This window comes from Rhagoletis zephyria, unplaced genomic scaffold (genome assembly GCF_001687245.7).
Source record: "Rhagoletis zephyria isolate East Lansing unplaced genomic scaffold, Rhagoletis_zephyria_1.1 Rzeph_scaffold_04695, whole genome shotgun sequence".
Taxonomy (NCBI): Eukaryota; Metazoa; Arthropoda; class Insecta; order Diptera; family Tephritidae; genus Rhagoletis; species Rhagoletis zephyria.
The window spans coordinates 4,973-23,843 of NW_016161778.1; the positions used below are offsets into that span (position 1 = coordinate 4,973).

Below are 18,871 nucleotides of genomic sequence, written 5' to 3' on the forward strand. Positions count from 1 at the left end.
AAATCCAAAAAATTTTCAAAAATCAACGCCATTTTTAAGCCGGTTGAAACTTGCACTTCATTAGACTAAAATTTAATGGGCTACAAAACTTGAAAAAACCCGAAAATTTTCTGGAAATTCTGAATAAAAAGTTGAAAATTTTGATGTAATTTTTCTAAATTTTTGTGAACTTTATATAAAGTGTGAAACTTTAATTTATATGGTTTATGTTATAGAATGAACTATATTTTCATAAATCTTTAATGCAAAATATTTCATCATGAAAATAATTATAAATATTATATTCGAACAAGGTGTGCACTTAGCTTTGTCGCCGAGTGAATATACAAGCATGTAAAAAGGTCTATTAAATAAAATAGTAATTTTAAGAACTATAATTAAAGACTTACCAATTCGATGGCCACTCGAATGCAATCTTTCACTTCTCTCTGTGTTGTTTAGGTCCTTTATACTTATTATCGTTTTCCTTTAATACTTGTACATATGTAAACCACTATTATAACAACACAAATCACACAAAGTTCTTGTTAATGTTGTGCTAAGTTGTTGTTTCAATAGTCCAGTAAGTAGGTACTGTTTAACATAATCGTTTGCTTTCAAGGCTTCACAACGCTTTATGCTGGAAGTATGACACAAAATAAAAGTAGAAAAGTGAGAAAGAAACTAAAAGTTGGAAAATTCCTCTAAGTGAAACCAAAAAGTTTTTTTTTTCATACATTCATATAAATAAGGAAAACAAGCACATGTGTATGTGCATTAGGGTGGTCCAAAAATGCATGTGAAAAATTAATGTCGGCATATTTATGCTGTCAACCCCTAGGATTGTTTTATACCGAAAAAATGCACCCCTACTTGTTTTTTTTTAATCAAAAAATATTTAGAGGTCGCTCAAAACGCTTGAAGTTTTCCGTGTATTTTATATGGGAAAAAAACAACTTTTCGTAGAAATAGTATAGAATTCTTTAACGGCAGTATTTTTTCGATCACAAAACTCTCTTTCTCTTCAGGAGATTTTCAGTAATAATACCCATTTGTTTCTTTAACGATTTTTTCATAGTAACTTAATTTTATAGGTCAACCAAAAAACCCAGAAAATGCAATGGGGTGACCAACAAAAAATCTTTAGTATTAAAAAATGCTAAAATAGAAAGAAACAAAGTTTTCCGATCAAAAAATATTATCTTTCAAGAATTCTATACCATTTCTACGAAGGTGGGGGGAAAAAATAAAAAAATAAAATACATGGAAAACTTTGAGCGACATTTAAATATTTTCTCGATATAGAACAATCCTAGGGGGTGAGAGTATTAAAATTCCGACTTTTTTTTTGTACCATCCTAATGTACATATATGTATGTATATGCATGCACTTTGCTCACCTGGGGATGCAGTAGTAAGGTACAGGCAGCCTTTAAACAAATAGTTTTGCCTTGAACGTTTTACTCTTTAACAGCTGCATGCAGATCATGTTGTTGTTGTTGTTGTTGTTGTTGGCGCTGATCACAAAACACCGACTCAATTGATAGTACTATTATCGTAATCCTCTCTGGCATAATACATGAAGTATCACATAAAGTATGCGCATAAGCCAAAGGTGACAAATTGTTGGGCGCTTGGAAAATCATTTTTTTTTTTTGTTTTGGACTTGGCGGCAGATTCTATTTTGCACTTGGTCTGTTTATATAGTTACCAACTTTTTGATTCACTTTTTCATTCGCTAATTTTGCGCTCCCGATATCGACTTTAACTATACGCGAGCGATTGATTCAGCCTTTTAGCGTAGATTCTGTAACGGAAAATAGGCAAAAGAAAAAACGATTTTAGTGCTTTTTAATGACTTTACGCATTGATAGCATTTGATAGTGTTATTTTTTGTTGTTGCTTTAGTTCATGCTATTGGCTGTAGTTGTATGCATAAAATATAGCAAATGACTACGAAATGGAACCTCAGCTCCTACTAGCGAGCCGTACTATAAACGTTTTTGTTGTAACACTGTATGTATGTATTGCGTCTATTTCCATTTGTTTTATTCCCTTTTAGTACGTGTTGTGTTTATCCATTAATAAGTGCATTGGCAAAACTCGTGTAGCCTTTGAAGGTCAGAGTCGTTCATACAAAACGACGTTCAAACGCAGGCAGACGAAGGCGAAACAAATATGCAAATGCAGCCACTTACCCAGCTTATAATATTCTAGTGGCTTCAGGACTTTTAAGTTGTTAGCTAATTCAGTGGAAAAGAAATAAAGGGAAAGCCATGAGAGCAATAATTAAATAGCTTAATGGGAAGCTTCAATTTCGTGACATTATTTTTAAATGCTGAAAAGTCAAAAGTGGGCGCTTCGCTGCTAAAATTGATAGAACTCAAAATATATTTTGTAAAAAAATTTTTTTGCTTTTAATTGAATTCAATTACAGGGGACGAGTAAGAGGTTTTTGGTCGCACCCTCGGAAAATTCAAGACTGTACGACAAAACCTCCGATAACGAACTGAGGCTGCTCGACTTTGCCGGCACGTGACACATGATTCAACAAAAGAAAATCCAACAACACAGTACATAGCTACATGGCTGGACAGAAGCCACGATTCCGGTGTTCTAGATGCAAGTACGATTCGACTAGGATCACTTAACTTGTAGCAGCCCAGAAATGCAGACGCTTCTGTGCAGCAAAAAATGTGCGATTAGCAACAGAAATATTGAATCTTCCTCGAAAAAATGCAATCTCACCCGGAAGTCAAAATATTCGCCCGAAAGAGCAACTGGTGGGATGATGAATAGAAAGCCGCTTCAATGTAAAAAATATTTTACCAACAGAGCTACTCTGCGATTAGGCGCAACGCGAGCTTTGTGAGTTCGATGGAGGGAGCTGAAGAGGGAAGCGAGGCGGACCTTCCGTAAACCCGAATTCCCAGTCGATGACGACTGAATCGATACCGGCCGACTATGACGGGGTACGAATAGCAATTTGCTGGATGTGACGGCCTGCTGACGAACAGCTCACCAGCATCGAAGTGACTGAGCCTTAGTAGTGTGGCTATAGACCTAACAAATCCTCCGTGCATCAGGTAATCACCAAACGCCGAATCTTGGAAATAAGATGACTGTACGCCCGGATGTCAGAATATTCTATTCCTGCGAAATGAATACGGCTGTGTGAAATGACTTTCGGCAAAATAACCAGCTCCGTCAAAATTGAAACTCGCCTCTCCGGCCCGGTGAATGCCGGAAAAGATGTAACCACAGACGTCTGTTACGTCCTTTGCCAAGTTAGGTATGGAAGAGAAGCGAGTGAGTTGGGAGGTGAACGAAGATGAAATGAAGTAAATCCTGCCATCGAGCCACAGTATTCACGACTCGGGATCCACGTCACTGCTGACAGTTATGTATATTTTCGAAAAAGTAGCGAGTAGCCATTTTGAATGAAGTGGGGCGACGAGAAAAAAAGTCCTCCCGTCATTACAAAAGCCACATTCCATACAACATTCATCAATCCGTCCAAGTAAAGTAGACGCTATACCACTCTGATCTTGAGACCTGCACACATACTGACCCGTGGCATAGAGCCTAGCGGCAGTTTTTAACGCTATATTCTTGGCCGATAGGTCCGCCGGAAAGAGGTGCAACAAGGTTTAGAGTGCTACCGTCGGTGTAGTCCTAAGTACCCTTGTCATGCCGATCATTGATAGCCTATATCGACGGCTGAGTGAAATATCGACCTATCTCGGCAGCCGGATCCAAATCGCAATATCTCAGAGAACTTTTCAAGAACGCTCTATCTCAGAATTCGGATTTTCGGTTGGGATAGGGCGTTTTTCAATCAAATTCTGAAGTAGTGCGTTGTTGAAAAGTTTTCTGAGATATGGAGTTTTCGAACCGGCTACCGAGATAGGTCGATCTTCCACTAAGCCGTCGATATACACTTTCTACACTCTTAAGAAATATTTTTGTCCATCAAACCAATACCCCATGGAACTATCATGGACTATCGTCGTGAAGATCCAGTGAGAAAGAGAAGGCGACAGGCCCCAGATGCAGCCCAGCATCTTTTGGCATGAATTGAATGCCAAGGAGGCCTTCTTCGCTCTCTCCTCCACATTGATGCGCCGCGACAGCTTACTATAGGATATCTCGAGGTTTCTATGTTTTGCTTCAACCAAAAAGGGTCGCCCCAACCAGCTTGAGCTTGGATCAGTTCGGACCCTAATATCTACTGGTGACGAGTACCAGATCTGTCTTTACGCGTTGATACTAAGCCGCACTTCGATTGCCCAAAAATGTATCACCCGTAGTGCTTGGCTCATAAGTGAGCTGAATGTGGACAGACACTTAACGCTTACTATGTATGACAGAAATATCATCCGGACATGCAGTAAGCTCGGCAGTTCTTCCCTCCACTTTCTTCAGTAAGTATTCTGTTGATCACCAGCGACCAAAGTAGCGGCGATTATACGCCCCCTTGCGGCGTAACCCTGCTAATCGGTTTGGTGGTCTCATGGAGATAACCATACATCACCTCAAAACAATCATGCCATGGTGATTTGGCATCAATGGCTGAAAAATACATCATAGATTAGATAAACGCCACGGGAACCACATCACAGTCAGAGGGTTCCAAAATCTAGCTGCGCCTATTGCAAAGTTCATAAGTTCTCTACATAGGCCAAAAAATGATTTGCTTATAAAAGGCCATCGAAGATCGGTTTAATGTAACAAGATTCAAGATCATTCAGACGGTGTAAAAGCTAAACAGACGGCAGCGTTGATCCGGATTAACTCGGACTTAATCCTGATTAACTGCAGTTATTTCCCGAGTTGATCCGGATCAACGCTGTCGTCGGTTTATGCTTTAAGGGCCATACGAAGAGTTCTTGCAAATTCAGGAAACTGCTTTCTTACTGACGTAAAACCAAATTCAATTAAGAATTCACAAACTTCCAGTTTACCATCATTTGCTCACTGGGTGGCCTAAGTAATAAACCTCCTTCTAGTAGTTCACGCACAGCACTGATATTGACAAATACATACCAATGAACAGTCACCAAGAACAATACGGTAACCAACATACTTCCGAATGTCCCTGAGCGTGTGCAGTACACTGCACATTTTCCATTTATCTGGCTCACTTTACTGTGTGGTGGCGGAAGAAGCATTCAAGCTTTTATCACTTCAATGAAGAATTCGCTTTGCATGTTGTGTTCAGCAAAAACTATTGGTATTTAACGTTTGACACGACAAAGGTTAGAAATAAATATATATCGTACATACATACATACATACATACATAAGTCGGTATTGTATACTTTTAATTACTTTGCGCGGTATTAATTGCAAGGCGTGAAAATGCCACTAACAAGTGTATTAGAGCTTTGTCTATTGCAGTGCAGCGTTTGTTTGGTGTACAGTTTATTTACAATACATTGATTTGGAAGCAATGATGACGTAAACTAGTGAGAGCCCTGGAGGGAAAACAAGATTATGTAATAAAGTAAGTAATTGATGAGTACTCAAATAGTAATTTTTGTGTGAGTAACTGAGAACTAGTTTGTTGGTTTGTTTGAACTGTAATTTTTCGAAGATTGATGCAAATGATGATTAAGAAAATAACAGTTTTTCTCATTTGCATACAATAAACTCTGCAACTCTAGAAAATTTGAAGAAAATTAAAATACACTTTACATAATGAGCTTTTAACATAATACTAAATTGACGGAGATGAGTGGAGTGGGTTCTCTTTCATTCTACGGCTAGGAATGTTAAAAAAGATTAAGTAACTGGATAGAATTACAAAATGATGTCACAAAACATGACTAACTTTGTAAATATTATACAAGTTTCATTTACGGTTGCGTGCAACTTATTGGAAACGCTATGAAGATGAGGAGAGTTAGGAATAGTGCTGGCGTGCGCTTCTATCCATTTTATATGTATGTATAAATATAACGCAACTTTCAATCGAATCGAGAGCAGATATAATGATGGAAGTCGCCGTGGACGGAGGGTAGCGACACCCAAAAACTATTTGCTTAATGTGGCGCAGATGCTTCAAGTAAAAGATAACAAAAAAACATGCCGAGTTGGAAGTTTCTGTTCGTCTGACCAGGTTTTGGGCACACGAATAGGCACTTTTTATAGGCAGACACGTCAAAAAAGTTTCAACTATCTCAAGAGAATATGACCACTCTAATCATTACGGACATCTGGAAAATGGGGAGTGTGGTCCCATTGCTTAAACCGGGGAAACCGGCCAACAAAGGAGAGTCATATAGTTTGTTAGCGAAGAAACTTGAGGCTTTGCTACTATACGAACCACCTGATCCCAGCGAGACATCAGCATGGGTTCCGTTAAGTGCAAAGCACAACAACAGCACTAACGCCATAAATATTTAGATAACTCGTGGTCTGAACCAAACCCGCTCCTGTGAGAGAACAGTCCCGGTAGCGTTGGATCAGTCAAAGGCGTTTAACACCGTCACCCACTCCACGCTACAAGAAGAGATTGAGACTTCATCTCTCCCACAGGGCGATTTATCTGAGTGATAAAACCAGTAAACCGCTGCTGTTTAAATATTATATTTTAAAGCTGCCTCAGCCACCAGGGGCAGTCTCTATTGTCTCTTATGCTGACGACGGCTCGATAATGGCGTCCGGGAATGGAATTGATGACTTGTGCTCGAAACTGAACGGTTACCCTTCCAAACTTTCTAACTTCTTCAGTGCCAGGAGCCTAACCCTCTCGCCTACGAAATCCTCGGCAACCGGCTTAACCACCTGAACGAAGGAGGTCAGAGGTCCGCTGGGAAATCACCTTCCTTCTTGGCGCATACAAACGCAATTTTCAATAGAGTACAGAGCCGCAACAGTGTTGCTAGCCGGCAGCACCTGGGGCAAAGACAAAGAAACGTTGCTGGCAAGATAAAAGGCAATTTTAAATTTTCGCAGAGCCCTTGTGATCATCGGGGACCCGCAGAACGCAGTGGACGAAGCTATAGACCTGACAAAACACGGCATTCCGAACAGCCACTGGTTGCCTTCTGATGTCGCCACAACACCATCTAAACGATGAGGCTCAAATACTCCCCGTAAGGGAGTAAAACACAATGCTCTGTAAGCAATTCCTGGTAGGGTGTTACAGACGTGGGCACACGAACAGACACCTGCTTGTAACGGAGCCTTCGCCAAGACTCGTCAGAAGACATCTGTACGAACTGACGGACGAAGTCTATTTTTTCTACAGCTGCGTAAAATTTCTCGTCGTACCATTTGTTCCCTCGGACTTGCTGAAATCCAAAAACTTCTTAGGCGGCAGTACGATAGATGTGGTCCCACTTACATATTGCATGTTTGTTGAAGAGCGTTTTCTGAGAGCGGGTATGAAAGTCGAGTGGCGAATAAATTGACCTTCTGTTTTGATTGCACCTTTTTGACGATGCGCTTTCCTTGTATTGATGGGCGAATAGTTTCAGCTTTACAGAGGTATGTAAAAGACGTGGCTGCAACAGTATAGTGGTTAGATTTGGTGTTTGGCCCTTGATTGATTTGGTTTTTCGTCTTTCGATCTGGAAACAACTACGTAAGCTGATAAATTTTTTTAGAAAGAACCTAGTACTGCAGGCTGTCATGTTTCAGGCCTAGGCGATGTCTTGGATGGCGACGATGTCTTCCTGAGGACATCAAACTGCCGGGCAGACATTTTCCCTAATAAGTGTTCGAGGATTCCAGGTGCATACCCCTTAAATCATAGTCCCTTAAACGGATGCAGGATAACTAATTTAAACAGGGGTAAGTAGTCGCTAAAAACCTGCCTGAATAACTGTACTTGTTCAAACATTTTGTGCAAGAACTGTGTAGTAACGTATATTTTGGTAGCAATTGAAAACACAAGCTTTTACAGTTTGTGGAAAATGAATTTCTGAAAGTATGAGTACTTAAGGGTTTTTTACACTTAATTTTGATATTTTAGAGTACTATAAAAATGTTGGTGTTGGTTGATTTTTCCGACAGGGTGGTAAGATGATTTATTTTGGAACGAAGTTCCGTCATCACTTGTCAAGTTTGGTTTGCAGACAAACCGGTTTCGGCATTGTGCCATCTTCAGTCTCATTTTTTGTTCTGTCTGGTTCGAGTTTTTGTCCTTAATTTATGTTCATTTATCTTAGGTAATGTGATTTTCGTCGATGATTAATTATTAGAAACGCCATGGTATCCTTTTTTATTTCAGAAGCAGGTAATAGGTTAATCTTCGCTGTCTCGATATTAACATCCGTTATGTTGTCTCTGTATAGTTTTTGCCTGCAGATATGTAAGTAAAAGTCGGTGATTTTTGTCCTTGTGGTACTTTGTGGTGTGTTCGGAGTGTCCATGCCTGTTGTTATTTTTGTTTTTCTCGTAAAATAATTTTAAGGGTTCGAATATAACATCCGATGCGGTATTTGTTTGTTCGTTTATTATTTTGCCGTCGAAGATTTTTAGTTTGTACACTCCTTTTTTATCCAATGGGTCTTCTTGATTTGTGGTGTTCCGTAGTATCCGTCCTGCGTTGTTATTTGTTCTGAATGATGTGCGAAGGTTGTGTTTCTGGAACAGCTTTGCTAGTTTGTAAGTTAATACCGCCCAATTTGTGTCATTGTTCTTTCTTTGTTTGGCTTTCTGTTTTTGTGCTCCCTTCGGATTTCCTCTACCAGATCTCTCTTGTATCCGTTATTAGCCGCTATGGCATATATTGCGTTCAGTTCGTTTTTGTATCCTTCTTTCGTTAGTGGTATTTGCTCAATTCTATTGACCATTTGCCTAAAGGCAGCTTTTTTATGCTGATGAGGGTGGTCGGAAGTATTATGTATTATGTCATCAACGTATCTGGCGTAGAACGTCGCTCCTAGTTGCGACGTAAGATACTCCATGTACCTTACTTCCAAATTCTGCATGAATACCTCATAAGGATCGCCGATGTGGGGTTGCCCATGCCTAGCCCGTTTGCTTGCATGTATACGTTGTTATTAAATTTAAAGTAGTTTTGACGCAACGTCGTTCTGAGTGCGTTAGTTATCTCTACGGCGATTTCTCTGTTTCCTGTTTTTTCTGTCAGTATTTTGAATAGGATATCTATTGTTTCAGTTATGGGTACTTGCACTTTATTATTATTATAGGGAATTTACATGAGGCGATTTTTCAGGCGATTTTTAGTTGAAAGTAACAATCGCCTGGTGTAAACGGCCTTTCAACTAATCGCGTTCAATGAAGTTCGCCTGTGAAAGGAATCATGTAAATTCCCTATTAAATTGAATTGAATATTTCTAAGAAATTTAAATTAAAATTTAAATTTTTACGAAAGTTTGTTGATCATTTTATATTGCACAAAAATTGAAACTTGGCTTTATACGATTTTTGTTTAAGAATAAACTATATTTTTATAAAAAAAAATAATAAAAAATAAAAAACAATCAAATAATTATGTAGTTAAAACTTGTCAATTAGATGTAAATACTCGATGCTTCTTTCGAGTTTGGAACTGGAATCGATTATTAATTTGCACCAAAAATGTTTTTCTAACTCGAAGGGGCTTATTCTTTACTTATGCTCATTTTCGGTAAACTAGGTTTACATATAAATAGATTATCCTCATTAGGGGGAGCTGAACTCCCCAATCTGTAATTAGAAAAGGCGATTAGCCAAACAAAATTCGTCCCTGGTTAATCTGTAATCAGAAAAAAATTATCTCAGATTAAATCGATAACTTTGCAGTGTTCAACCTGGTTTTATCGATTATTTTTGCGCCGAGGAGAAATGCCAAATTTATAAGTAAACCAAAATGGACGCTAGCATGGAAAAGAAGTTTGTAAAGGTATTTTTTATAAAATATTAGTAAACGTCTTTTTTAGATACAAATCTTACCTTCTTTTGTTCTTTCGAATGGCGAACTGCGCAGTTAGCGCAGCTGTAGCGCTCTGCCTAACACCACCGGAACGTCAAACGAAAATCAGCTGCTTCTTCAACGCTGCTGCTGCTGCTTTTCCTCTGCGCCCCACGATACTGCGCTGCACGCGTTGTTGCTTTTGTTTTACCCCCTCGACTGCAATCAGCAGTTGTTTTTGTGTCTATCACTGCACAAAGCTTACCAAACGGAATTTTCAACAAAATTACCCCCGAACTTCAAACACATAAAAAAATTGCAAAGATTTTTCAAGCAATCTTTTTACTTTTTTGTTTTGTATTTAATTCTGCATTTGTGCAATACATGCAATTTCACTTGCTTCGTTCACTAGTTCACTACTCTGCTTCTTCCTGCACTTTTTTCTTGTTGGTAATTCTTTTCACAACCTTTTTTCGTTTGCATATTTTTTTTCGCAAAAACTATAGAACATTTGCAGTCCGGTTTTCCGCACAGTTGCTAAGAGGTTTTCACAACTTTGCAAGGTTTTGTCTTTTTATTTTCCAATTAGCACAAAAATTATTCACTCATTGCAATGGGCTCCGCAGAAAAACGAATTCACTTTTTGCACTGCAAAACTAGAATGAGTGGAAATCGCGTATAGAATAAAATAGCGAATGCAAAAAAACGAATGACAAGAAGATATGAGAGAAGAATAGCAGAGTTGCCAAGTCTTGAATTTGAAAANCAATCGCCTGGTGTAAACGGCCTTTCAACTAATCGCGTTCAATGAAGTTCGCCTGTGAAAGGAATCATGTAAATTCCCTATTAAATTGAATTGAATATTTCTAAGAAATTTAAATTAAAATTTAAATTTTTACGAAAGTTTGTTGATCATTTTATATTGCACAAAAATTGAAACTTGGCTTTATACGATTTTTGTTTAAGAATAAACTATATTTTTATAAAAAAAAATAATAAAAAATAAAAAACAATCAAATAATTATGTAGTTAAAACTTGTCAATTAGATGTAAATACTCGATGCTTCTTTCGAGTTTGGAACTGGAATCGATTATTAATTTGCACCAAAAATGTTTTTCTAACTCGAAGGGGCTTATTCTTTACTTATGCTCATTTTCGGTAAACTAGGTTTACATATAAATAGATTATCCTCATTAGGGGGAGCTGAACTCCCCAATCTGTAATTAGAAAAGGCGATTAGCCAAACAAAATTCGTCCCTGGTTAATCTGTAATCAGAAAAAAATTATCTCAGATTAAATCGATAACTTTGCAGTGTTCAACCTGGTTTTATCGATTATTTTTGCGCCGAGGAGAAATGCCAAATTTATAAGTAAACCAAAATGGACGCTAGCATGGAAAAGAAGTTTGTAAAGGTATTTTTTATAAAATATTAGTAAACGTCTTTTTTAGATACAAATCTTACCTTCTTTTGTTNCAGATTATTCTCTCCCTAGTTCACCCTGTACTTCCGGTAGTGCATTCCAATGAATTCAGCGAGAGGCAGCAAGATGTGCGCTCATATGGTAGTGTGGATGTTCGATAAAGAAAACTAACTTGCTTTTAAAATGAGCATTTTTTCCTGTGTGAAAAATTTCTGTATAAACAAAGAACACCACATATTTCAAAAATCAAAAAATTTTATAAAACTGTTTTCGATTTAAATTTACCTTATTTGTTCAATACACCTTAAAAGAGAGATTTTTTATGAAAAATTATTGTCACTCCATAGCTCCTCCTTTTTTTCTACTAAGCCTGGCAACCATGACTAAAGCATTTTGCACTACTCGCTACCAGGTGACACGGAAGGCAATTTCTTTTTCTATAGGTGTAAGGTTCATGACCGAACTGTTATAGATTTGCGCGCCCTCTGTTGTTAACTCGTGTAATTGTTGGTGGAGAACAGGAGCGCTTCGTTATAGGTTGCGTAAAGGCAAGAGGCTATGGATTTTGGGTTAGAGCGACAAAAAAAATTATTGCACAACCAAATTTCTACACCTTAGGGCCAAATTCACAGTGCGTATTTAACCACTAATAAGAATTTCATATTTACAACGCTCAGTTAACAAAAGTTTAAACCAGCAAGCCGAATTCAAGGAACGAATTTCAAATTTGAATAGAAAAGTAATGATTTTTAGAATTTATATATTTTTCAGGCGATACGAATTTCCATAGTGAACTATGTGACTCTGAATATAAATTCATAGCTAAACTCTTGTTGGTGGTTAAGTTAACAATGATTTAACTAAGCACTGTGAATTCGGCCCGTATTGACTTTATTTAAAAATAAATTAGTTCAAAATTATTTTTTTTTGTTTATACGAATTTTCAGTCTCGAAGCTGTAAAAATTTAAATAAAACAGCTATCGTTGTTTTTGCTTATTAAGTTACATGCACAAAGCCGACGGAGACGACGACGAATAAATTAGCTCAACTTTCAACCTTGCTTCTGCGTTCGAGGTTTAATCGGATTTTAGCTCCAAAATGGCGAATGTTGGAAATCGAACTTTGTGGTACCAAAATTCGGATAAAGTCGATTTTTTTCTAGAAAAAAAGGATCAGTTCAGCGCCTTCGTCTTGACCTGGAGGCTGTGTCGGAGCCACAGCCGCTTAACTTAAACGTAGAAAACGTAATATTATTAAGATCACATTCAAGTTAAAAACGGTGCATAAAATATTCGTTTTGATTGTTTTGAATATAATAGCAAAATATTAAGTATTAGCAATAGAGAAGCAAACTCTCCAAAATATAGTTAAGAAATAAACAAATCTGTCTATACCTATGGTCATAAATATTTCATGTGCCTGATGAATTAAGTTAAATTTGATTTTTTACATATGTACGTGACAACGCTCCTAAATACAGTTCAGAAATAAAGCCTTTTTAAACCCATTTCATTTGATACCCATATTTTCAATAATTGCTTCAACTTATTATATAATTTGAGTTTACAATTTTAAACAAATTAAATTTTTAAATATACAAACCAAGGATATCTTACCGCCTTCGTTTCACGTCATATTTTAATATTTCATTTGACTTATGCATAATTTAACTAAATTCTAATTTTAAAACAGGTGGCAACCCTATTCAAAATATTTTAAAACCTTGTTAAACCTTTTTCGACTGACACACATATTGCGATACATATTTAAATTGTGTATCTAATTCCTTTAATTCAAGTTGAATTTTATTTCAAAAACATATGGCAACCCTCTTAAATAAAGTTTAGTTATATCCATACTTTAGTAACTAATTTCACTTATTAAATAATTTGAGTCAAACTTTTTATACAGGTTGAAACCGTATTTAATGTTATAAATGCTCAAACTAAATATTTCTTAATACTCCTTTGTATGGCGCCAATGTTTCAATATTTCATATAATTTAATTTAATTCAACTTTTCAAACAGATGGCAATGCTCTTCAAATTATTTTTAAGTCAAAACCTCGATAAACTTTTTCGTTTCATATTTGGGTTGTAATACATATTTAAATTATCTAATACTCTTAATTCAAATTGAATTTAATTATAAAATCAGGTGGCAACCCTCCTTCATGCAGTTTGGAAATAAAGTTTCTTCAAAGCAATTTTGATTTATATTCATATTGAAGTAATTTATTTAACCTATTGCTTATATTGAATCTAGCTTTGCAACAAGGTGGCAACACTCTGACAAATATTTTCAAACCATAACCTCTTACGTCTGACATCCATATCAGGAGATAGATTTCAATTCTCTGTCTTAATTTAAGTCGAACTTGCTTTTTTTAAAACAGGTGGCAACCCTTCTACATATAATTAAGAAACAAGGCCTTTTAAAAACAATTTCAATCGATACTCATAGTGTGATAATTGATTTAACTTAAAAATAAATTGAGATTAATTTTTTTATCAGGTGGCTACTATTTTTGAAAAAATAAAAAGTTATTGCACATCCAAAGGCCAAGCCCTTTAACTTGATACCACATTTTGTAAAATCGAACGAACGGTACAGATCTGATACACACATTACCATATTAACTGCAATCAACATAAGTATTTACATACATACATACGCTGCATACGCTACATACATTAGGTTATAAATATAGCGCCATCTGTTACTCAAAAGCCGACATACCTACATACACATTTTTGCCTTAGAATGCTCGGTATTTGTTGAATCTATATAAAATTTGTACGCGATAATATTCCTATTTCTCCAAAGAACCTAAATCCCGCAAAAGAAAGTTTAACCTGCAAATCGTAAGTTGCTAGAGCACTTAAAAGGCTCAAAACTGACACCAAAATAAGCCAACATTTACCGTTGTTTTTTACGACATAAACCGAATTGGTTAACTACAAAGATAAATCTGTCGATAGGTTTGGAATTTTATTTTTAAAACGCCACACTTTGCTTTGAAATCGCTACACTAGTTTTCGTGCAATAAGCGTTTTCGTGAAGCTCTAAAAATTACAACTACAACATTTGAACATGGCCTCCATATCTAAACGTAAGACGTAGTATTCTACGTCAAAATCAACACGGTGCTTGAGGAGGCCAAGCTCAATGTGTATATCAAATTTGGTCGAGATCGGTCAAGTAGTTTTTGAGATACGCATATACATATGATATACTATGTGGGCGGTATCACGTCCATTTTCCTCTTTTCAAAACTTGTTCGATTTTTTAAATCGGATGGAGTCAAGCTATTAATAGATAAGTGCATCAAGTATGAAAATAACGGTTTTTTTTTGGTATAAAAAATGGAGGTTTCAGGAACTATACGGGACCTATTTTCATGTTGTACTCGACCATACCTACAACCTACACTAGGTTTTGTTTCGGGTGTATTTCATGACTTTTTATTGTAGCATCGTGTTATTTTTCTTGTGCGCCATGTTGCCTGATCATTGCAATTGTTTCTTGTAGTGTTGCCACCATTACATACAACCACAGTACAGTTTATCAAATTTAGTCCAACTCTTTTAGTCTGACTTTATACACAGCAAACTTACCAAAAGTTACCAAAATAAAAAAATAAAAAAAGTTGCCAAGTTACCAAGTTACCCAATGTAGCAACCGTGGTCCTAAACTCGAAAAGAGCGTAAGCGATTTTTTAGTTTTATATATGAATGTATGTATGTATGTATGTACAATGTACATTTACATACATAAGTCAATGTGCATTTATTTTCTTTTAATAATTTCCAGCAAATTTTTTTTATCGCAAAATGCATTTTTCGCAGAAACCACACCCATACCTAAATACCAATTCGTTGAGTTTATCATCACCCCAAAGTGAGTGAACGAAGTGAGTGCAATGTGTGGCATTCGACCAGCCATGCATGCATGGACCAGGGTGACAGATGAAAATTATGGAATTCCAATTTTCATCAACACTCAACGGCGTCTAAAATTAAGTCAAAGAAATAACAACAGTAACAAGAACGAAAGCATGTGTTGGATGGAGCCCTTAAAAGTCAGACACCAAAAAAAAAAAAGCAAAAAGAAGAGAGCAAAGGCATTGAAACTAAAACGAGTTTCATGTGTGCAACAGTTCTGTTTTTGCAACAACACAAAACTTCATATTCTACGTAAATATGTATGTATGTACGTATGTAGTATGTATGTACAATACACGGTCCAGAAAATAAAGGTCGCGCCATTCGCGGACCGCTAACCCTCTCTTCGTCGATTTGACAGCATCCACCCAATCGCTGACGTCATAAAATACTTGTGTTTACATTCACTGTTGCCACCTGGATGATTTTCGCTTCAAATTTAGTGGGCATTCAAAACGCGAAAATTTTTGAGTTTGGTGCTTGGTGTGTTTTTTGGTGCTTTTGTTTTTAGTTTGAAAACACCAAATTAGAAAATCTTAAAAAAATGGAAGCAAAATTTATAGCAATCGTAAGTGTGGTAAGCAACTTTACAAAAATTTGAACAAAATCATGGCACAGTGACATAAGCGACAACAAAATATGTGGCAGCACCTTCAATCATGCCAGAAGAAATCAACCGTCGTGCAAGAAACATTGATTTTTATTAATTTGATTCGAGTCCTTACAATAAAATTATGTATGTATATAAAGTCCATAAAATATACCAATAAAAATTTGGTGCTTTTTCAAATTCAAAACTTGGCAATACTGNCAATATGTAGAGCATCCTTGGCGCTCTTTGAATTTTTTATATGGAATCGAGAAGACTAAGCTTTGGGTGCGGCAATTAAATCCCCAATATACACACAAACATATGTTCATCTGTAGGTACCCTGTGGGGAAAATCTCTAGTTCTGAACTGGTGCGCTTCTAGTACATTTAGACCCAGTACTGGTTCGCGATAAATCTCTTTTGCATGCAAACAACTGGCGAATTTAACATGGCGATGTCCTAGGAAGTTCAAATTGTCCCCCGCTGCATCCCNAACAAAAAGAAGAGAGCAAAGACATTGAAACTAAAACGAGTTTCATGTGTGCAACAGTTCTGTTTTTGCAACAACACAAAACTTCACATTCTACGTAAATATGTATGTACGTACGTATGTACAATATGTAGAGCATCCTTGGCGCTCTTTGAATTTTATATGGAATCGAGAAGACTAAGCTTTGGGTGCGGCAATTAAATCCCCAATATACACACAAACATATGTACATCTGTAGGTACCCTGTGGGGAAAACCTCTAGTTCTGAACTGGTGCGCTTCTGGTACATTTAGACCCAGTACAGGTTCGCGATAAATCTCTTTTGCATGCAAACAACTGGCGAATTTAACATGGCGATGTCCTAGGAAGTTCAAATTGTCCCCCGCTGCATCCCTTTTTCGATAGCTCCGAACTAGTCCTAAATTCTGTAGTTCCGAACCAGTTCTAAAATCAGATGTGAAGAAAAAATTATCATGATTTTAAAATTTTTTTGGTTTTTGCGTGTGTGCGATTTTAAACTATTTTGAAAGAAATATGTTTTCAATTTGAAATTAAATTTGTTTTAATAATTGTAAGAAATGTACGTTTACATACCTTTGGCTGTAGCTGAGTTTGCAGAGGTGTTTGCTGTTATTGGTTNAAAATTTTTTTGGTTTTTGCGTGTGTGCGATTTTAAACTATTTTCAAAGAATTGTGTTTTCAATTTGAAATTAAATTTGTTTTAATAATTGTAAGAAGTGTACGTTTACATACCTTTGGCTGTAGCTGAGTTTGCAGAGGTGTTTGCTGTTATTGGTTACATTTCAGACGCTCCCAAGATGTTAAAATGTTAACATAAATTTATGTTTTGTATTACCAAACTATGAAGAAGCATCTGCGAAGTGCAGAATGGATTCGTATTTGAACGAAAAAGTCGCCAAACACATATCTATGTAAAGTAAACAAGGCCCGCTGCACCCCTTTTACGATTGTCCCGAACTAGTACTAAATTCGACAGATAAGATCTAGTTCGTGCTGCGTCCCTTTTTCGACAGTTGCAAACCAGTTCTAAATTCGTCACCTTAGATATAGATTTCTAATGAAAAAAGTGAACTTAAATATTTTTTTAAACGNCGCTGCATCCCTTTTTCGATTGTTCCGAACTAGTTCTAAATTCGTCACCTTAGATATAGATTTCTAATAAAAAAAGTGAACTTAAATATCTTTTTTTTAAAGTACATACCACATTTCACTGATTTTGAACTGGCGGAGATCTAGTTACTATCGGACTGGTACGTTTTTGGCAATAAAGATCTAGTACGGAAGTAGAAATTTGATTCACTAGTCCGCGGTTTGCCTGCAGGGTAGGTGCTTAAAAAATTGGCAAACGCATACATATAAAAATTCCAATGAAACTCATCGATAAATGCTCAGCCAGCCATCCAGCCATCCAGCCATCCAGCCATTCGGTCGGCTAGACGGTCCGACGGGTGTGAATACGAATGCTGTGACAGCCATTGAGGCCGCTTAGTGTGCTTTGCCCTCGCCCTCATCTTGGAATTTACGGGTAGCCAGGCTTGGGTCCTCCAATTGATCGCGATCATTTTATGCAAGTTTCACAAAGAAAACTAAGCAAGAAACAAAAACAAAAGTCATAATAATGGGTTGACTGGCTCGCTGCTGGCTGCTGGCTGCTGTCCAGCGATCGGCGTTGCCCATAAGCGTTATATTGTGATCGTTGTACCTACACATTTCGGATGGTCATTGATCGATGATCCAAGACGATGAGAACAGACAATATGTAGCAATATACATTTGTATATTTGTATGAATGTATGCTTGCGTGGAGTGTCTGTTAATATACATACATATGTATATATGTATAAAATTCTATGTTTAGCTAAAAAAGTAAACAGGTTCACCAAAATGCGATATAAAAAGGATATGATGCAGGAGCATTTAAGCAAAGGCCAGACGTTTGACAGACAATTTGAACACAAAATCTATAAAAACTATTACTAGAGGGTAGTGGTTCCAAGTTAACACATTATTGTACATACTAGCATATCCCTCCAGGAAAGGTCACTACTAGATATCTGTATAAATATTTTCTTTGAGGAAAGCTAACTAAGCCACGAAATAATCAAGTGTAGTTGCATTCGCATTAGATGTGAACTAACTTGTAAATAACTATTTTGGACATAAAATATCAATAAGGAAAACAGATTTTTTTTAAGTTTTTTACTTGTTTATTTATTTACTTTATTTGACATTACAAATTCTGCTGTAGGTGGTCCCATATTCATAGTTTCAAGTTAGCTTTTTGTACTTAACTGAAAGTTATATATTTTATTGAACAATCTAACTACAAGTGGGTTATTAATTGATAATTTTTTTTCTGCAGGGATGTATGTATGTACATGCGTATGTACATATGCGTGTTGAGTGTCTTATAGCATAGACAGACGGCAACGTAAATTCGAATTAATGGCGCAGTTGATCTGACCAGTGTTGCGGGTGCAGCGAGCTGCGAGATCGTGGGTACAAATCTCACGGCCAGCTAAATTAAATTTTTTTTTTGCTGCTTCAATTATTA

At 36.6% G+C, this 18,871-nt stretch overlaps 1 long non-coding RNA gene across 1 annotated transcript; it reads right to left on the bottom strand.

The window, feature by feature from the left end:
* Positions 1–378: 378 nt before the first annotated feature.
* Positions 379–10,519, bottom strand: LOC108371089 (uncharacterized). The gene is made up of 3 exons (XR_001848714.1): positions 9,889–10,519; positions 1,380–1,786; positions 379–619 (listed from the first exon to the last, which is right to left on the bottom strand). It is a non-coding gene; the product is annotated as an uncharacterized LOC108371089 (long non-coding RNA).
* Positions 10,520–18,871: the final 8,352 nt, after the last annotated feature.